Raw genomic sequence first — 16994 nt, 5'->3', positions numbered from 1 at the left:
TGATTTTTTTAGGGTTTTTTTTTTCTGAATATTCATTTTGGCTGTATAGAAGAACCTTCTGACACCTACAGGAGGACCAGGAAGGTAGAAGTCCTCTTCTCATTAAATTCCCCACTTGTTAACTGAATGCATGGGGGGTGGGGAACAGTGAGACTGCAGCTTCTGACTTCTCCCATTGATGCCAAAACGCTTTGGTGTGAATGTTGGCCTCCACCAGTAGGGGTAGTTTAAAGACTTGTGAGTTGCTCTCTCCAACTGCCACTAGTCCTCTACTGCCTTCTTGTTTCCTGCCTGTGTGCAAGCAATGACTACATTTCCTTTTCTTTATCCCAGTAAGGCTCTTAAGAAAAGTCGGTTTGCTGTATTTAGGATGGCTCAACCCTTTAGCTCTGCTCAGAGTCCATCTCTTACTGCAGGGACAACTGTGGGGCAAGACACCTCAGTCTGGCAAACAATATCTGTTGGCATTGGAACCTGCAAAAGTGGTCCTTGCAAAAAAGGTTGGAAAGCTCTGTCTCAGCATGGCTTGTAAGCTGCAGAGTAACTTAAAAAAATTGCGCTGGCCTTAGAAGTGCCATTTTATCCTTTAAATCAGGGTTTCTCAAACTGTGGGTTGGGACCCACTAGGTGGGTCGCGAGCCCATTTCAAGTGGGTCCCATTCATTTCAGTATTTTATTTTTAATATGTTAGAGTTGATGCTATCATGGTATGCGACTGCATTTGGGGAACCACAGGCTACTATGTGTATGTTTTTAACAATGATAGTCAGTTGGGCTTACTCCTGGGTAAGTGTGTATAGGATTGCAGCCTAGGATTGTTAAAATTTTCCTGCTTGATGATGTCACTTCCAGGCATGACAGCACTTCTGGTGGGTCACGACAGATTCACATTCTAAGAAGTGGGCCCCAGTGCTAAAAGTGTGAGAACCACTGCTTTAAATGATGCTGAAGAAGACACTATCGTCAGTCAAACTTTTCCCATCTGTTTGGTGGGGGCTCTTGTGCACTGTTTCCCATGTGTTTGGTGGGGGCTCAGCGACTGCATGGCTGGTTTCAAGTGCCCCCTAGTGGCCATGCTAATGATCGTGCTATGAATAGGAAATGCAAGGTCTATTTAAGATAATATTTGGATTTCTCAGTCAAGCGTGAATGTTACAAGAATGGGCGATGGAGCCTGATGAAGTGCTAGAAGTCAGTGCGCCTAAATGGGAGCTGTACCATAAAAGGGGGAAAAGTGTGCTCTGGTTAAACTATGTGGCAGCAACGTGCCAAGCTTGCATACAGAATGTAGAGATAGAACCAGAGTTACACACAGTTCTTGGTAAGTTCAATTGGAAATCAGAGATGTAATTTGATTTTAATCCTCAGTGAGGCGGGCAAGCAGCCCCTCCCTTCAGAGTCATTCCCGGTGGGGGGAGCAAAACAGAGCCGTATGGCTCCATTTTGCTCCCCCCGCCGGGAATAGCTCCAAAGGGAGGGGCCACTTGCCCGCCTTGCTGAGGCCCCCCTCCAGCTACGCCACCGGGACCAAGTGGCCATGAAATGCAAGTAGAGTCTGTGATGATTCTATCTAAAGTCTAAATGTATATTGTATTGGCAACCTTCAGTCTCGAAAGACTATGGTATCGCGCTCTGAAAGGTGGTTCTGGCACAGCGTCTAGTGTGGCTGAAAAGGCCAATCCGGGAGTGACAATCCCTTCCACACCGGGAGCAAGTGCAGTCTGTCCCTGGTCTGTCTCCCTGGCTATGGGCCTTCCTTCTTTGCCTCTTAGCCTCAGACTGTTGGCCAAGTGTCTCTTCAAACTGGGAAAGGCCATGCTGCACAGCCTGTCTCCAAGCGGGCCGCTCAGAGGCCAGGGTTTCCCACTTGTTGAGGTCCATCCCTAAGGCCTTCAGATCCCTCTTGCAGATGTCCTTGTATCGCAGCTGTGGTCTACCTGTAGGGCGCTTTCCTTGCACGAGTTCTCCATAGAGGAGATCCTTTGGGATCCGGCCATCATCCATTCTCACGACATGACCAAGCCAACGCAGGCGTCTCTGTTTCAGCAGTGAATACATGCTAGGGATTCCAGCACGTTCCAGGACTGTGTTGTTTGGAACTTTGTCCTGCCAGGTGATGCCGAGGATGCGTCGGAGGCAGCGCATGTGGAACGCGCTCAGTTTCCTCTCCTGTTGTGAGCGAAGAGTCCATGACTCGCTGCAGTACAGAAGTGTACTCAGGACGCAAGCTCTGTAGACCTGGATCTTGGTATGTTCCGTCAGCTTCTTGTTGGACCAGACTCTCTTTGTGAGTCTGGAAAACGTGGTAGCTGCTTTACCGATGCGCTTGTTTAGCTCGGTATCGAGAGAATGAGTGTCGGAGATCGTTGAGCCAAGGTACACAAAGTCATGGACAACCTCCAGTTCATGCTCAGAGATTGTAATGCAGGGAGGTGAGTCCACATCCTGAACCATGACCTGTGTTTTCTTCAGGCTGATTGTCAGTCCAAAATCTTGGCAGGCCTTGCTAAAACGATCCATGAGCTGCTGGAGATCTTTGGCAGAGTGGGTAGTGACAGCTGCATCGTCGGCAAAGAGGAAGTCACGCAGACATTTCAGCTGGACTTTGGATTTTGCTCTCAGTCTGGAGAGGTTGAAGAGCTTTCCGTCTGATCTGGTCCGGAGATAGATGCCTTCTGTTGCAGTTCCAAAGGCCTGCTTCAGCAGGACAGCGAAGAAAATCCCAAACAAGGTTGGTGCAAGAACACAGCCCTGCTTCACTCCGCTTCGGATGTCAAAAGGGTCTGATGTGGAGCCATCGAAGACAACAGTGCCCTTCATGTCCTTGTGGAAAGATCTGATGATGCTGAGGAGCCTGGGTGGACATCCAATCTTGGGGAGAATCTTGAAGAGGCCGTCTCTGCTGACCAGGTCGAAAGCCTTTGTGAGATCTATGAACGCTATAAAGAGTGGCTGTCGTTGTTCCCTGCATTTCTCCTGCAGTTGTCTAAGGGAGAATACCATATCAGTGGTGGACCTGTTGGCTCGGAATCCACACTGCGATTCTGGATAGACGCTCTCTGCAAGTACCTGGAGCCTCTTTAGTACAACTCGGGCAAACAGCTTTCCTACAATGCTAAGGAGAGAGATGCCGCGGTAGTTGTTGCAGTCACCCCTGTCACCTTTGTTCTTGTACAGCGTGATGATGTTTGCATCCCTCATGTCTTGAGGTACTCCACCTTCTCTCCAGCAGAGACAGAGGATTTCATGCAGCTCAGTGACGATGATCTCTTTGCAGCATTTTAGGACTTCAGCAGGGATGCTGTCTTTTCCAGGTGCCTTGCCAAAGGCAAGGGAGTCCAGGGCCACGTGAAGTTCTTCTAGGGTTGGCTCACTGTCAAGCTCTTCCAGCACAGGCAGGCACTCAATGTTGTTCAGTGCTTCTTCGGTGACTACATTTTCTCTGGAATATAGCTCAGAGTAGTGCTGCACCCAGCGTTCCATCTGCTGCGCCCGATCCTGGATGACCTCGCCTGTGGCAGACTTCAGAGGGGCAATTTTCTTCTGTGTTGGACCTAGGGCCTGCTTGATACCATCATACATCCCCTTGATGTTGCCCGTGTCAGCTGCTATCTGTATCTCAGAACAGAGCTGGAGCCAGTAGTCGTTAGCACATCTCCTGGCAGTCTGTTGGACTTTGCTGCGAGCAGTTCGGAGGACCTGCAGGTTGCGCTCACTGGGACAGGCCTTGTATGCTGCTTGAGCTCTCCTCTTTTCCTCAATGACTGGTGTCAACTCCTCAGAGTGGGCTTCAAACCAGTCTGCCGCCTTGTATAAATGTATATAAGATATCCACAAATACTATTCACCCCAGCAGGAATTGCTAATACAGTCTTCCTAGCTTTGCTATGATAATTAACACCTTTCAAGAGAAAGGAAATTTATCTCTGTTCAATTTTGAACAGATAGAATCAAAAATCCTGTTGAATTTTAATTCAACAGCTGATGCTGACCCACGAAAGTGTATGCTACAATATATTGGTCCACTCGACCCTCCAGCCCCCCACCCTCTGGAATCTACCCCTCCACCACATCTGCTGCTGTGCCATCCTTCAAAATGCCTGCTTGCTTCTGGATTGCCCACAAGGTCTTCAGAAGTGGCAAAAAAGTAAGCTGGAACACACCCGCATGAGAAAGGATAGGGACTCATGCTAGGACTCGAATCATTTTAAGGTCAGACTCATTTTTAGAGTCACAGGTCCCAAGTCACAAGTTGGGTTGTGGTCAGTGACATCTGTGACTCAGGTTGACACAAAAGACAGATGCTAGTTGGGAAGAGGGCATACTTTGGTGTACAAGGCCCATCGGGTGACCACACTCATACATTCATCAAGCATAATCGACATGATGACACCTGAGTCACTTTGCTAAGCAAGGACAGTAATATGCAAAAATAAATACTTCACAAGTGCAAAATTAATTATGGGATTTGCTACCAGATGATATGAGGATGACTCACAGCTTAGTGGACTCTTAAATAAGGATTAAGCAATGGGGGGGCAGATCACATCTCAGCAGGGAGCAAAGGCGGGAGTTAGATAGCACCCAAGGTTCCTTCTCTTCCTCTCCAGGCACTCTACTGTGATCAGAGGGAATTCTCTCTGACCCAGTAGCTCTTAAGTGCTATCTCCCAGTTGATCTTCAGTTTCAGCTTCTTTTCCAACCGAGGTCCACTTCCTGCTTCTTCCTGACCCAAGCATTCTGCTGACTATCCTCTTCCATGAGATCAGAGAATGTGTCCCCATCAGGTGATGGAGACAGTGCTGGCAATGAGGTCAGCATTTCTCGGCCAACCTTGATTATACACAGACAGATACAAGCGGGGGGGGGGGGGGAGGTTTTATTAATGATTTTGACAGATCTACAATACTTTATTAATCAATTGGTAAAAAGAGAAATATAGGAGGAGCGCATTCTACAGAACGGTTGCTTAACTCACATACATATTTTTAATTGATTACTCAATTAAAATAACATGATTTGTTCAGGTTCTGTGCAGACTTATTTGGGAGTGAAGGCCAAATTAGATATGATGTCTGTTTGGAGCTCCTCATAGTATTCCCTTTTTCAAAAAGCAAGTACAGGGAGTGGGTTACTTGAACCAGGGCAGGGCTTGGAGAAGAGGGGATTAATGCATTGCCTTGCACTAATTCCCTGACTTAAAACATCCCCCAGAGTTATGATATTGCACCTTTATGTTTCCCACTTTACAGCTAAAAGCCATTGGATCAAGGTCACAGCACTGGGGAAAGACACCCCCCCCCCCGCACCACACACACACACACACACACACACACACACACACACACACACACACACACACAGCAGTTCCAAATTGTCCCATAAAGCCTCCAAACACAGAATTCCCCCATCATGGCTAGTTCTGCTCTAAGTGCCATGGAAGTCTCTGAGACTTACATTCATGGAATCAGACTGTTATGTATGCAAGTTATGCAGGATCGAAATCTTGCATAACTGATTGGCTCAGACTTATTGCTGGCCAATCGGGTGAGGGATCAAATCCTACCATCTGATTGGCCCTCTATTTAATGTTTCAACTGCACCAATCATGGGAAGTCTGGGCGGAGCTAAAGGGTATAAAAGCCAGGGGTGTTTGCCTTGTGTCAGATTCATTGCTAGGTTCTGTTCTGAAGATGGAATAAACATATTGAGCTGTGATCAGTATGCCTTCCTTTATTCGCATGGACCCACTAGATAACAGGACTACAATATTTATTTAATTGCGCGACAGCCCTAGTTGTTAGCCAGGATAGAGAAATGAAAGCATCCATGGTCAGAGGCTGCATCCCAGTCAGATCTGTGGTCAGATGCTGCAGGCAGGCAACAAGGGAAGGCCATTAACCTCGTGGTCCAGTTCGTGAGCTTTCAAGAGGCATCTGTTAGAAACTGGCGTGCTACATTCATGAGATGTTCGGTCTGATCCTGCCACGTGTGTGTTCTCAACATGCTGGGCTGATTGCCTCATTTGGCCCTGTGACACCACCATCATAGAGAGAATGATGAGCTTCTTGAGAGAGACCCTTGATGCTCACCATTAGCCAAGGAGCCAGCCAACAGCTGTGTGTTTATGGCTTGTTCCTACCCTCGTCCTGCAGCAACATTTCAACATTTCTGGCAGTAAGCAGAGTCTGGAGAAGCACCTCTTTCTTCCCCAGCCAAGGGACATGGCAGGGTGGGTGTAAGGGAGAAGAAGGGTGGAGATGGATTGCAGGCACAATCTGGAGGCATTTAAACAGTCCCTTTGTTTCCTGGGTTTTATAGGCCGCTTTTGTCTAATAAAATAGCATTTTTTAGCAACTCGTATCTCCCCCTAATTACTTGACAAAGCAATGTGAGACTGCTCTATGTGGGGCATGGCTCCCAAGCCTGTCTTGGGGCAGAAGTGGCCAAGAAGAACGAGGTCAGGTTTAAATATAGCAACTTGTTTACTCGGCTGCTTCTAACCTGCACACACAAATCACACAGCACATTCTCCCACCAGTTCACTTGCACACATATGAACTACACAAATGCATTCCACGTACCTAGCCTCAATCCAGCGACAGGTTGAGAGATTGCAAGAGACAAGGAGGAAGATCCCTGATGTAGAGGAAGGCCCTACCTATCCCAAAAACTTTAGTGAAATCCTGAATGGAATAGTGGATGCTTCTCAAGGCAATCATACACATTAGTCACATCAGGGTCATCAAGGTTGCTTTTTGGGACTATTTTGTCATTGCCCAGATACCCTTTGGTACTCTGGAGAAGGAAACTATGGCTTTCAGATTCAGTACAAGCATAAGGAAAGGCCGAAAGAATCTGGAAAAAAAAAACAAACAATAAAAGGCACGGAAGGAGAGAAATCCTCCCAGCCATTACCTGTCAGTGTAGACCAGTGGTTCCCAAAGTCCTCCTAAGGAAGAGGTAACCACGTACGTATTTGCTGGGGCAGGGGGATTGCAGCAAAAAGATCCCCAGGACTGTCCTGCTGCTGGAGATGGGGGGGTTCACTTACCTCCAGTCAGTGCTGGAGGCTTGGAGGTTCTGGGGTTCTGGGGAGCCTTGTGTAAAAAAGAAAAAAGGGCACTTTCAGTTTTCATTGCACAACCGGAAGTGCCCTTTTTTTCTTTTCCCCCCCACAATTACAGAGGCTTGGGGAGCCCTACTGAAGGCTCCCCAGATCTCCAGAATTGCCTGGAGGTAAGTAAAAAAAAACCCCTTCCATTCCCGGCAGCAGCCTGATCGTGGAGATTGCGTTGCTGCCTTCCACCTCCCTGCCACTTAAAGGGGCAGGGACATGTGCTTCCCTGGCTGGTGAGTCCTGACCCACAAGTTTGGGAACCAGTGGTGTAGACAGTATGGAGATTGATCAACCAAAGGACTAACTCGAAAGGAATCGGCTTTGTATGTTCATAGCCCTCCACCTGCTAGCTGTAGGTGCACAACTGAAATGAAAAGTCACTTTGAACTCTCTTCTTTCATCAAAGCAATGCCTGTGCACCAACGAATCTCTACAGCAAGTGACATGCCCTTCCATCTCAACCCCATTGATTAATTTCAAGGGGAGCATGTTTTAATCTGCAATTACAACTTTACTTGATTAATCTACCAATAACCTCTAGTACAATGCTCAGCTCCGGTTTTCATCAAGTTCTACATCTCTTCAAATTAAGGTTGAATTTGAAGTTCAACCTTATATAGTTTGAATTTCATATAAAGTTCTACATCTCTTCAAATTAAGGTTGAATTTAAGGTTTGAATTTGAAATTAAGATTCTATCAAACCGGTTTGCCCACCTTGCAGTAGAGGCGAAATGGGTCAACTTCAGGCCTATAGAATTTCATTTGATTATTATTTTTTTTATAACAACCTCCACCAATTGGTGGCAGTTGCAAAATAATAGTTCAGGGGGCAGAGCCAAAGAGGCTCTGGCCAAGACCCAAAGGTCACCCATTAAGACTCATGAACGAATCTAGTCAAAGGGGGCAGAGACTTGGAAATTGACTCGAGTCTCGCCGTGGTGGATCAGCACATCCCTGCCTGTTCCCACCTCTACCACTTGTTAATCAGCAGTCTGCTTGTACTTCTCTTTTCCTTCCTCTGCTTTTGGCCCTCTCCCTAGTTTTATTTAGGTGTCTTAAATGCAGCTTCAAAAACTGGATGAAATAACTTGTTTAACAGGTTATGTGTTTCCAAGTCCTTCTTCATGGTGTGTTTTAATGCGATCTTTCTCTGCTTATTACCAGATTTTATGGCTATTTACTGCAGCAGGCTAACAAAGACATCTGCCGTAAAATGAGGTCACTGGGCAGTAAGGTGCTTTAAAAAGAAAGAAAATGCCAAGAAGGAGAAACAAATAGACTTCTCAGGCCACAAACCCAGAGCAGGTCCTGAACTTGAGGCCTCAGGGATATCACACAAGATTCAACCTGTGGACTACCCCATCCTTCAGTAAAAGAAGATGGCCCTCCAGACCCTCAAGATGTCTCTCGTATGCCAATAGGTTGGTCTTGTGATAAGACCCGACCTTTCAAAAAGCTTTTGGGCCAGGATTGCTCTTTGCAGCATACCATACCACAGGGGGAATCAAGGACCAGATGTCCTCAATGCTCTAGCGCAGCGGTTTCCAAACCGTAGACCACTGCTCTCCGGAAAACCCATCCCCAGTGTGAACAGAGCCACAAAAAAAGTTTGGGACTCAGTACTCTAGTGCATTGATTCTTAAACGTTTAGGTCTCCAGAGCCCATTCCACTCCCCACAATGGTCTCAGGAGCCTCCAGTGCTCCAAGGAGCACACATTGAGGAGCTCTGCCTTAGTGCTTCCAAGCCAACCTCAAGCTCACCCCACTGATTTAGTGGGGCCCTGAGCTGGGAAACATAACCTGGCTTCAGTTTGATTTGGGTGTGGCTGTCCAAGGCCCGAGCCTGGTCTTAATACTCACTTGCACAGGAGGTCTTTCATTCCGAAGCTGCAAAGTACTCCAGCATGTCCCACTCGCTGGCAGCCTGACAAGGCCTCTGAAATGAGCCCGCATCACATTGCGAGTCCCTTGCCCCCAAAAACTACCTTGTGCATTGGGGGGGGGGGCGCTTTGGTGGAGTCAGCCTGGCACGCCTCTCCAACATGCCTAACTGCCATTCTTGCTCGGCAAACAATTTTAACAGCTCCTCTTCATTTCTTCAATCAAGCAAACAAACAAACAAACACAGTCCTTTGTGACAAAGAGGAAAATTAGTAGCAGGTGGGAAACAGATTTAATGAGATCAAACTGTTGTGTGGGATTCTTAAAACACACACACACACACACACACACACACACAAACACACACACACACACACACACACACACACACACACACACACACTTTCCTCCTCCTCGGCCTCGTTCCTTCACGTTTGGCAGCACGGAGCGTTTGCTCTGCAACTACGTGTGGTCCGCAGCTTTCGAGAGAGACTGTCCCACGCACACCTCCCCTACCAATCGGTGCCCAAGCTTCCCACTGTGAAGAGATAACATCTCAGCAGCAATCCGTCAGAAAGGAAAGCAATTGGGGGAGTATTTTTAGCAGTACTGAGTGGGATAATTTTTTTTTTTTGGCCGCCTTTGAAAAACTAGTTAATTAAACTGTTTAGTTCTCCATTTCATCTTTCTTTCTTCTTTTGAAATACCTCACCACCATCCTTTATTTGCTGACCTGCCAACCATAAGTTCTTATTGAGGTGGTCCATTCGTCTTTGGGCCACACCATGTCAGATGGTACCGATGGGAGATGTCAGACTTTAGGCAGAGGCTTATGGGATTATACGCCCTTCTGGACAAACAAAAAGATTTCCAAGTAGGAAACCAGATGGTCTATTTTCCCTTATTTTGGGTTATTTCTGGCCCCTTCAGAGAATTATGGGATGCACTGCGTTGGCTTGGTCATGTCGTGAGAATGGATGATGGCCGGATCCCAAAGGATCTCCTCTATGGAGAACTCGTGCAAGGAAAGCGCCCTACAGGTAGACCACAGCTGCGATACAAGGACATCTGCAAGAGGGATCTGAAGGCCTTAGGGATGGACCTCAACAAGTGGGAAACCCTGGCCTCTGAGCGGCCCGCTTGGAGGCAGGCTGTGCAGCATGGCCTTTCCCAGTTTGAAGAGACACTTTGCCAACAGTCTGAGGCTAAGAGGCAAAGAAGGAAGGCCCATAGCCAGGGAGACAGACCAGGGACAGACTGCACTTGCTCCCGGTGTGGAAGGGATTGTCACTCCCGGATTGGCCTTTTCAGCCACACTAGACGCTGTGCCAGAACCACCTTTCAGAGCGCGATACCATAGTCTTTCGAGACTGAAGGTTGCCAATACAAGCCTACCAAAGAGACGTGGTACACCCTAGATGCAGCACGATGGCATCTCAGATGCAGCAGCTAAATGCTGTTTTGAGACTTCTTCATTTAGAATGCCATTCCCCAAACAGTCCTATGTGCAGGATGTGGATTCCCTCTCTTCATGCCAGAAACCAGCTCAGACAAAACCTCCTACTCATGTCTCCTGCTGAAACCAGTGTGAGTCCATCAGTTCAGCAGCGAAGACCACCTGACTAGGTAAAGGGATGGAATGGAGTGGCTGCCCCACGCAACCTTCAGCTTAGCCATTGATCACCGCTGTGATCATCCTCCCTTTCTACACCCTTTCCACCAATAAATTCCTAAGCCTAGCATCTTGAAAATGTTTACAGTCCAATATATAACTTATGAGCAAATGGAATGCTCAGACAAGGCCAGGCCATTCATGAGGCCAACTGGTGTGGTTGCTTAAGGAAGGGCCAATTGGCAAAACCACCGATTTCATCCAAACCTATAGGTGTCCTAGGCTTTCATTTGACATGTCATCATCTCTCTACAGCTATAAGTTCCCTAACCAAATCACCAAAATTGAATTTGATTTCAGGAATAGGTATATGATTACTACCAGATTGCCATTTCTAGGGAAGAACCAGGCTACCATTTCTGAGAGTGGGTTTCTCACAATACAGTACTTAAAAATAATCAAATAATCATTGAGGAGTGCTGCAGGGGAAGAAGTGCAAATGAGTTGAGCTTCCTGTTTTTGTTTGGCTAATGTGATGTTCCCAAACTAAACTCCATTTGGGACAACTACATACCCACTGAATTTGTCCCTATGTGGTGGAAAACCAGAGATAGGAAAGATAGTTCCCTTCCTGAGTCCTATGTCAAATGAAAATTGCAGTGTTCTAAGCTTGAATATATTTGTGTTTGTTGTGTTCTCCCTTTCAGTTAATTTCATTTTGCTCGGGGTTGATTTGATGTGCACCCTGCATTGGTAGTGGATTATGGGACTCTGTAACATTTTAATGAGGACCAAAATGTAAACAACAACAGCGATATCATCTGGATAACCTGGTTTCCCAGTTGAGTCTTTAGTCTTCTCTCATTTGATTAACTGGGAACAACAAAGTAAGAAATCAAGAGACTTTCTAGTCATGTACAAACACCATCTTGTCCATAGTCTAAATTGTGATTTTGACATCCATGCAATAAAATCCTGGACTGGTGAAACAGGATAGGATGGAGGGAAGGATCCACTGTGCCATCCGATACCTTTAAGTTCTGCAGGGTGCTCAGCAAAGGGCCAATGTTTGCCACACCTTTAGAGCAACAAGACCACCATTTTTAAAACAGAAATAATCAAGCTTAAAAACAAGGAGATAAGCAGGATGAAAAACCCAGCAAAGAGTCAGCCCAACTCAAATGCCACATGAAACAAAAATGGTTTAACTGGGCTTTGAAACCTGTGGGAATCCAAATGGGCCCTAAAGGGAAAGGAGTTCTGTAATCTGGGGGCCAGCATCAGAAAGACCCTGTCATGTCTCCCCTGGGAAACAAACCTCTGAAGGTGGGAGGGTTAGCAACTGGAGCCCACGTCCCCCCTCATGTTTTAATTGAATTCACTGCTATAAAATGTTGTCAGGGAAGGAACAGACAAAAAGTCACATCAAGGGAAGTAGTGCCCACTGGTTAGCATTCACACACCAGTTCCTGCCCTCTGTTTCCCCTTTTAACTAGTAGCAGCTGAGGGAAGGGCAAGCAGTCAAAATATAGTCAGTTTATTAAAAATCCAAACTCCATGATTCTATGATAGTAAAGTTGCGATAGAAGTCTTGCTTTTTTAGCTATTGACATCAATGGCAGCCTCCCTCCTGACACAAGTAGCATCTAGGAAGGCTTCTTTTTTCTTAAATCAAAACTGTGGTGCAGTCCCAGTCCTGATCGCCCCTCCGCTGCCTCCTCACCCTGGCACTGTGGCTTCCATGTATATTGAAAAACAATCGTTTGCATTGAAAAACAATAAATATGCAGGGCTGAGCTACACATTTAATGTCACCTTTAATTAGCAACACAAGAATCTGCAGTAGATCCCAAACGCCTGGCCATCAAAGATATGCAGAGACCTTGAAAGCATTAGGAAGGATGGCCTAAAAATCTGTACCATCTGTACTCAGGTGTTGATTTGCAGAATACAAACACCAGTCACAGATGTATTGAAACACTGAACATCTACACAGGAAGCTGCCACCACTGAGATGGGTCATAGGTCCATCTAGATTGGTATTGTCTGCCCTGAATGGTGGCGACTATTTGGGTTTTCAGACAGGGGTCTGTCCTAGCCCCTACATGGAGACTGAACTTGCTATATGCAAGGCAGGTGACTGCCACTGAGTTTGGGCCTCTGAGAGGAATTTTATCAGGGAGTACTAATTTTCTTTTGGGCCCCTTCCGTTCTCCATTGGATCATAATTTCATCCAATCATTGCATCATAATTTCTACAAATTACGATATATAAAACTATGTGGGTTTACACAAAATGTGAACGCTGGACTTCACATAATATCTGCAAACATTTCCCCCATGGGCTCTCACTAAGCGACTGTCTCTTAAACACAGACTTGCTGGAAAATGCTTGTTCCCAAAGTGCAAAAAACAAAAACAAAAACCCACTCAAAAATAATGCCACGAGAATTTAAATGCTGAGAATTACTTTAAAATAAAGGCCCCAACATACACAGGTCCTGGCCTCTAGCTCTCAGCCTGACATGTGAGTCAGCCAGGTTTAGGATCCGAGTCAACCAAGTTTAGGATCTGGGTGCAAGCAACAGAGTCCCCATAAAATTAAAAAAAATGAAAAAGAGACCCCATCATCTGCAAGCACAGACTAACCTCACCTTTTGAAAATCTGTAAGCCAAAGGGGTCAGCATACATTGTTTTGTGTGCTGGCAGGATACCAAAGTGCCATGTTCTGAGGTTGCATTTACAGCTTCTGCCCACTCCCAGTGTCTTGGGCGCCTGCCAAGTCCCTTGGAGGTGTAACACGTTCAGCTTCAGGACACAAGGTCCCTGGCAGCCCCTGCTGCACACGCCATATAAATAAAGGATGAAAGATGCTCACATCGGGAAAATGACCGGATCGCTGCTTGGCCGCTCTCTGAAATAGGCGGATTGTTATATAAGGACCGTTTTCGGCTCTTGCTGAGTGAAATCTAATTTAGCATGTAACCTCTGTTGGGCATCCACCTGTCATTTTATTTTCCTTGTCAAGGTCCTTGTAGACCTGTGCTGGAGGGGCTCAGGAGGAGGAGAAGGATTTGCACACCACGGTTCTTTCTGCTCCGCTCAGAGAGTTTTTCTCTGAGAATTGCTTCCCTCGTCTTGGATGTGCCCAGTGGCATGAAACTGAAATCTCTTTGCATACATTATCTGAGATGGCTTCTTTGCAACCAAGGGTCCATTACTTATTCATTCCAGTAATTGCCGGAGGAGCCAGAGGCTCCCAAAGAGACTCCCAGACCTGTTGTGCCAGGGGCCGTACACAAGAAAGGTCCTCTCTGGTCAAAGGGCTACTTAGAACCTTTGGCTCCCATTGGCTGAGCTTGCAATGATTCTAACAGTCACTGGCTGCCATTGGCTGGGCTGTTCTGATCTCAGAGAAGGGCAGGACTGCAGGAGGTGCCCAACAAAGGAAAGGCCGAAAAAAACAGCAGCCTAGGAATGGAGGAGGTAGGGGACTGAGAAGGCAACTAGTCAAAGCAAGCAGGGAGGCTTAGGGGGGAAAGAAGGTACAATCTACAGGAATGAGGGGGATGATGCTAGAGTGGAGGCACTGGGAGGGAAAGGAAATCTGGTTGACACAGTAAGAAGATGCTCCAAGCCAGCTCCTTTATGCATGTTGCAGTGACGCTAAACTAAAGCATCAGCAAAGTCTTCTGACATGGGCCTCTTGTTGAGAAACAATGTCATTAAAGACAAAGCCATGCTAGGAAATGGGGACAGGGCTTCTGGGTGACAGTAGGAAATCAGACCTGATCTGTAACCAGGCCAAGAGGTCGCAATATGTTAAAATCTAACAATTAGATAGCACCCAGCATTGTGAATCCTCTTTGCACCTCCTACATCTCCCTGCACCTCCTTGTTCTTCCTCTCAGGCATAAATAGCAGGCGCTTCCCAGACCTGTGAGGGACAAGAAAGTGCCAAGGTTGCGGACAGCATTTGTTAATGACTCCTATTTCCATCCACAGGGTCCCACAATCACCACCTTGCTGTAGCAGGGACCTCTTTCTACAGAATCATATTGCTGCCGCCTCCCTTAGTGGGCACAGAGTAAACAGAAGCTGAAGAACCTGTTCCAGCTCTAGTTCTTCCTACACCTGCCTAGATGCCTTCAGGAAGCCAACACACAGTTATGAAGAAGGCAAGCTGCTCTCCATTAACCAGGCATGGGATGTACTTCTCGTATGAAGTGTACTTCAAAATGGTTTTATGTATGGCATCAATAGCCTGCCGTTCCTTTGACCATTCTAGCGACGTGGAGAGGGGGGATTTGCTGCATGAGTAGCAGCCTATCCTCCATACCTGCTTTACCCAGGCTTCGCGCACTGGAGAGGGCACGCCAACTTCGCCATACGGCGTCTACACAACACGGGAAGCAGCAGTTTACCGGTTATAAGTCTTCGCTCGATTGGCGTAGAGCGTGACAGACTGCACTTGCTCCCGGTGTGGAAGGGATTGTCACTCCCGGATTGGCCTTTTCAGCCACACTAGACGCTGTGCCAGAACCACCTTTCAGAGAGCGATACCAGAGTCTTTCGAGACTGAAGGTTGCCAATATACCTTTGAGGAGCTCAGAACAATGTACATATCCCCAGTTTTGTCCTCACAACAACCCTGTAAGGTGTGGTAGGCTGAAATAAATTATTAGCCAATAAGCTTCAGGGCTGTGTCAGGTTTTGAACTCAGGTCTTAGGTCTCTAGGCTAACCAATACACCACACTGGTTCTCAAATGCTACTTTGCTGAAGATGATTCATTTTGCAATGCACCACTTCCCTGAATGGTTGGGCATCTCAGAGGTAGCCTATACAGAGTCCCTTTCCTTGCGGTAAGAGAGTAACAAAGACCTATGTTGGTTCTGCTGCACTTAAGCGCAAAGTTGAGCATGGGAGAACATCCCGGTTAAGTATCCTAGCACTGAAGATGATCTTCATCTCTACCTACAACTGTATTCTACCAAATGTGTCCATCAGCTGCTCATTCAAAATCCTTCTGCAGGAAGGGCTTGGCTGTGGCAACATGTGCAGGGCAGCAGCTCCTCAGGTGCACTGGTTGTGGCAGATTATTCCTGCTGCACAGGCGAGAGGCATGAAGCCATGCAATATTGATAAGGGCTCTTCAATTATCTACCACTCTCTCTCTCTCTGCAGCATCTTGCAGCTGCCTCTGCTAATCACACAGGGAGGAGGGCAGGCTCTTAAGGCATGGAGTGGAGGGGGGAGCTGGAGCAAGCCTTCAAGATCCCCTTCTCGCTTAGGGGATACCCCTTTGCTTGGTCTCTTCCATCATCAGGGAAAGTGAAACTAAGCCACACTGTGTGTTTGCTCGCAAGTAGATGACTTTGCCTTGGTCCTGAATTTTTGAAATGGCATTAAGAAGCAGTCAGGGCTCCAACCCAGGAGGAGTTCATCTTGGCCGTCAAGCCTGCAGCTGCAGGGGTGGGGGACCCAGGCCCCGACACAAGGCCTGAACCTATCAGTGAGGAGCTCTTCAAGCACATCTCTGAACCAGGACCCTTCTCACTAGCCCGATGCCCCCGAGAGGCTGGCCAGAGAGGGCCCTTGCACTCCACACTGCCTGTTTGCCAGCTCAGAAAACTGCAGGCATCATATACAGGAGGTGGAAGGGTGCTAAGCTCTACCGGCATAGCTAGCCCCTCTGGCACCTGGAGCTATGACACTCGACATCACTTCCCCCCCCCCCCAAAGTGCCTGACACAGAAATAACTGTGGCGACATGATGTCATCATTGCCACTGTCATCACTTCCTGGTCATGGGCACTTGAAGCAGTTGTGTGCTGCTCTGAGAAGCTGACTGCTTTTTTACAGGAAAAAAAAAGGAACTGCTCACAACCACTCCAAGTGCCCGCAGGTGGTTGGTGGTGTTACAAGAGAAGGTAGCTTGACACTCATGGTACCCTCTGAGAATCCTTTGTGCCCTGTGGAGCCCTGCTGCTAGTTGGGATGGGGCAGATACCAGTTAGAATATGGGTGAGGATTCACACAACTGAACGTCCCTCCATTTCAGAAATCCATGCACACAGAAAACTAGGATGTCAGGGACGAGACTAGCTTAGAACTCTTCTCTCAGATAGGGTTTCTCTGGGTAGTGTTGTTAAAAAAAAAAAGGAACATTTAGTCACATGAGCACCTGCTTACAGTCTGAACTGGTACTGAGTTGAGTGTGTGAACAGTGGCATAAAGTTTCACCACCTTAGTCAGAACTACACCTAAGACTAAACAAGGAGGCATCAGAAGCAGTGGCATAGCTAGAGGGAGTGCAAAGCACTAAGTTCTGCAGGGAGTCTCAACGCAGCTTGTAAGCAGACCCTCCCGTCCCCTT

The sequence above is a fragment of the Tiliqua scincoides genome, chromosome 8 (genome assembly GCF_035046505.1).
Source record: "Tiliqua scincoides isolate rTilSci1 chromosome 8, rTilSci1.hap2, whole genome shotgun sequence".
Classification (NCBI taxonomy): Eukaryota; Metazoa; Chordata; class Lepidosauria; order Squamata; family Scincidae; genus Tiliqua; species Tiliqua scincoides.
The sequence above is the reverse complement of the archived record's forward strand: the minus strand, read 5'-3'. Positions refer to the sequence as shown.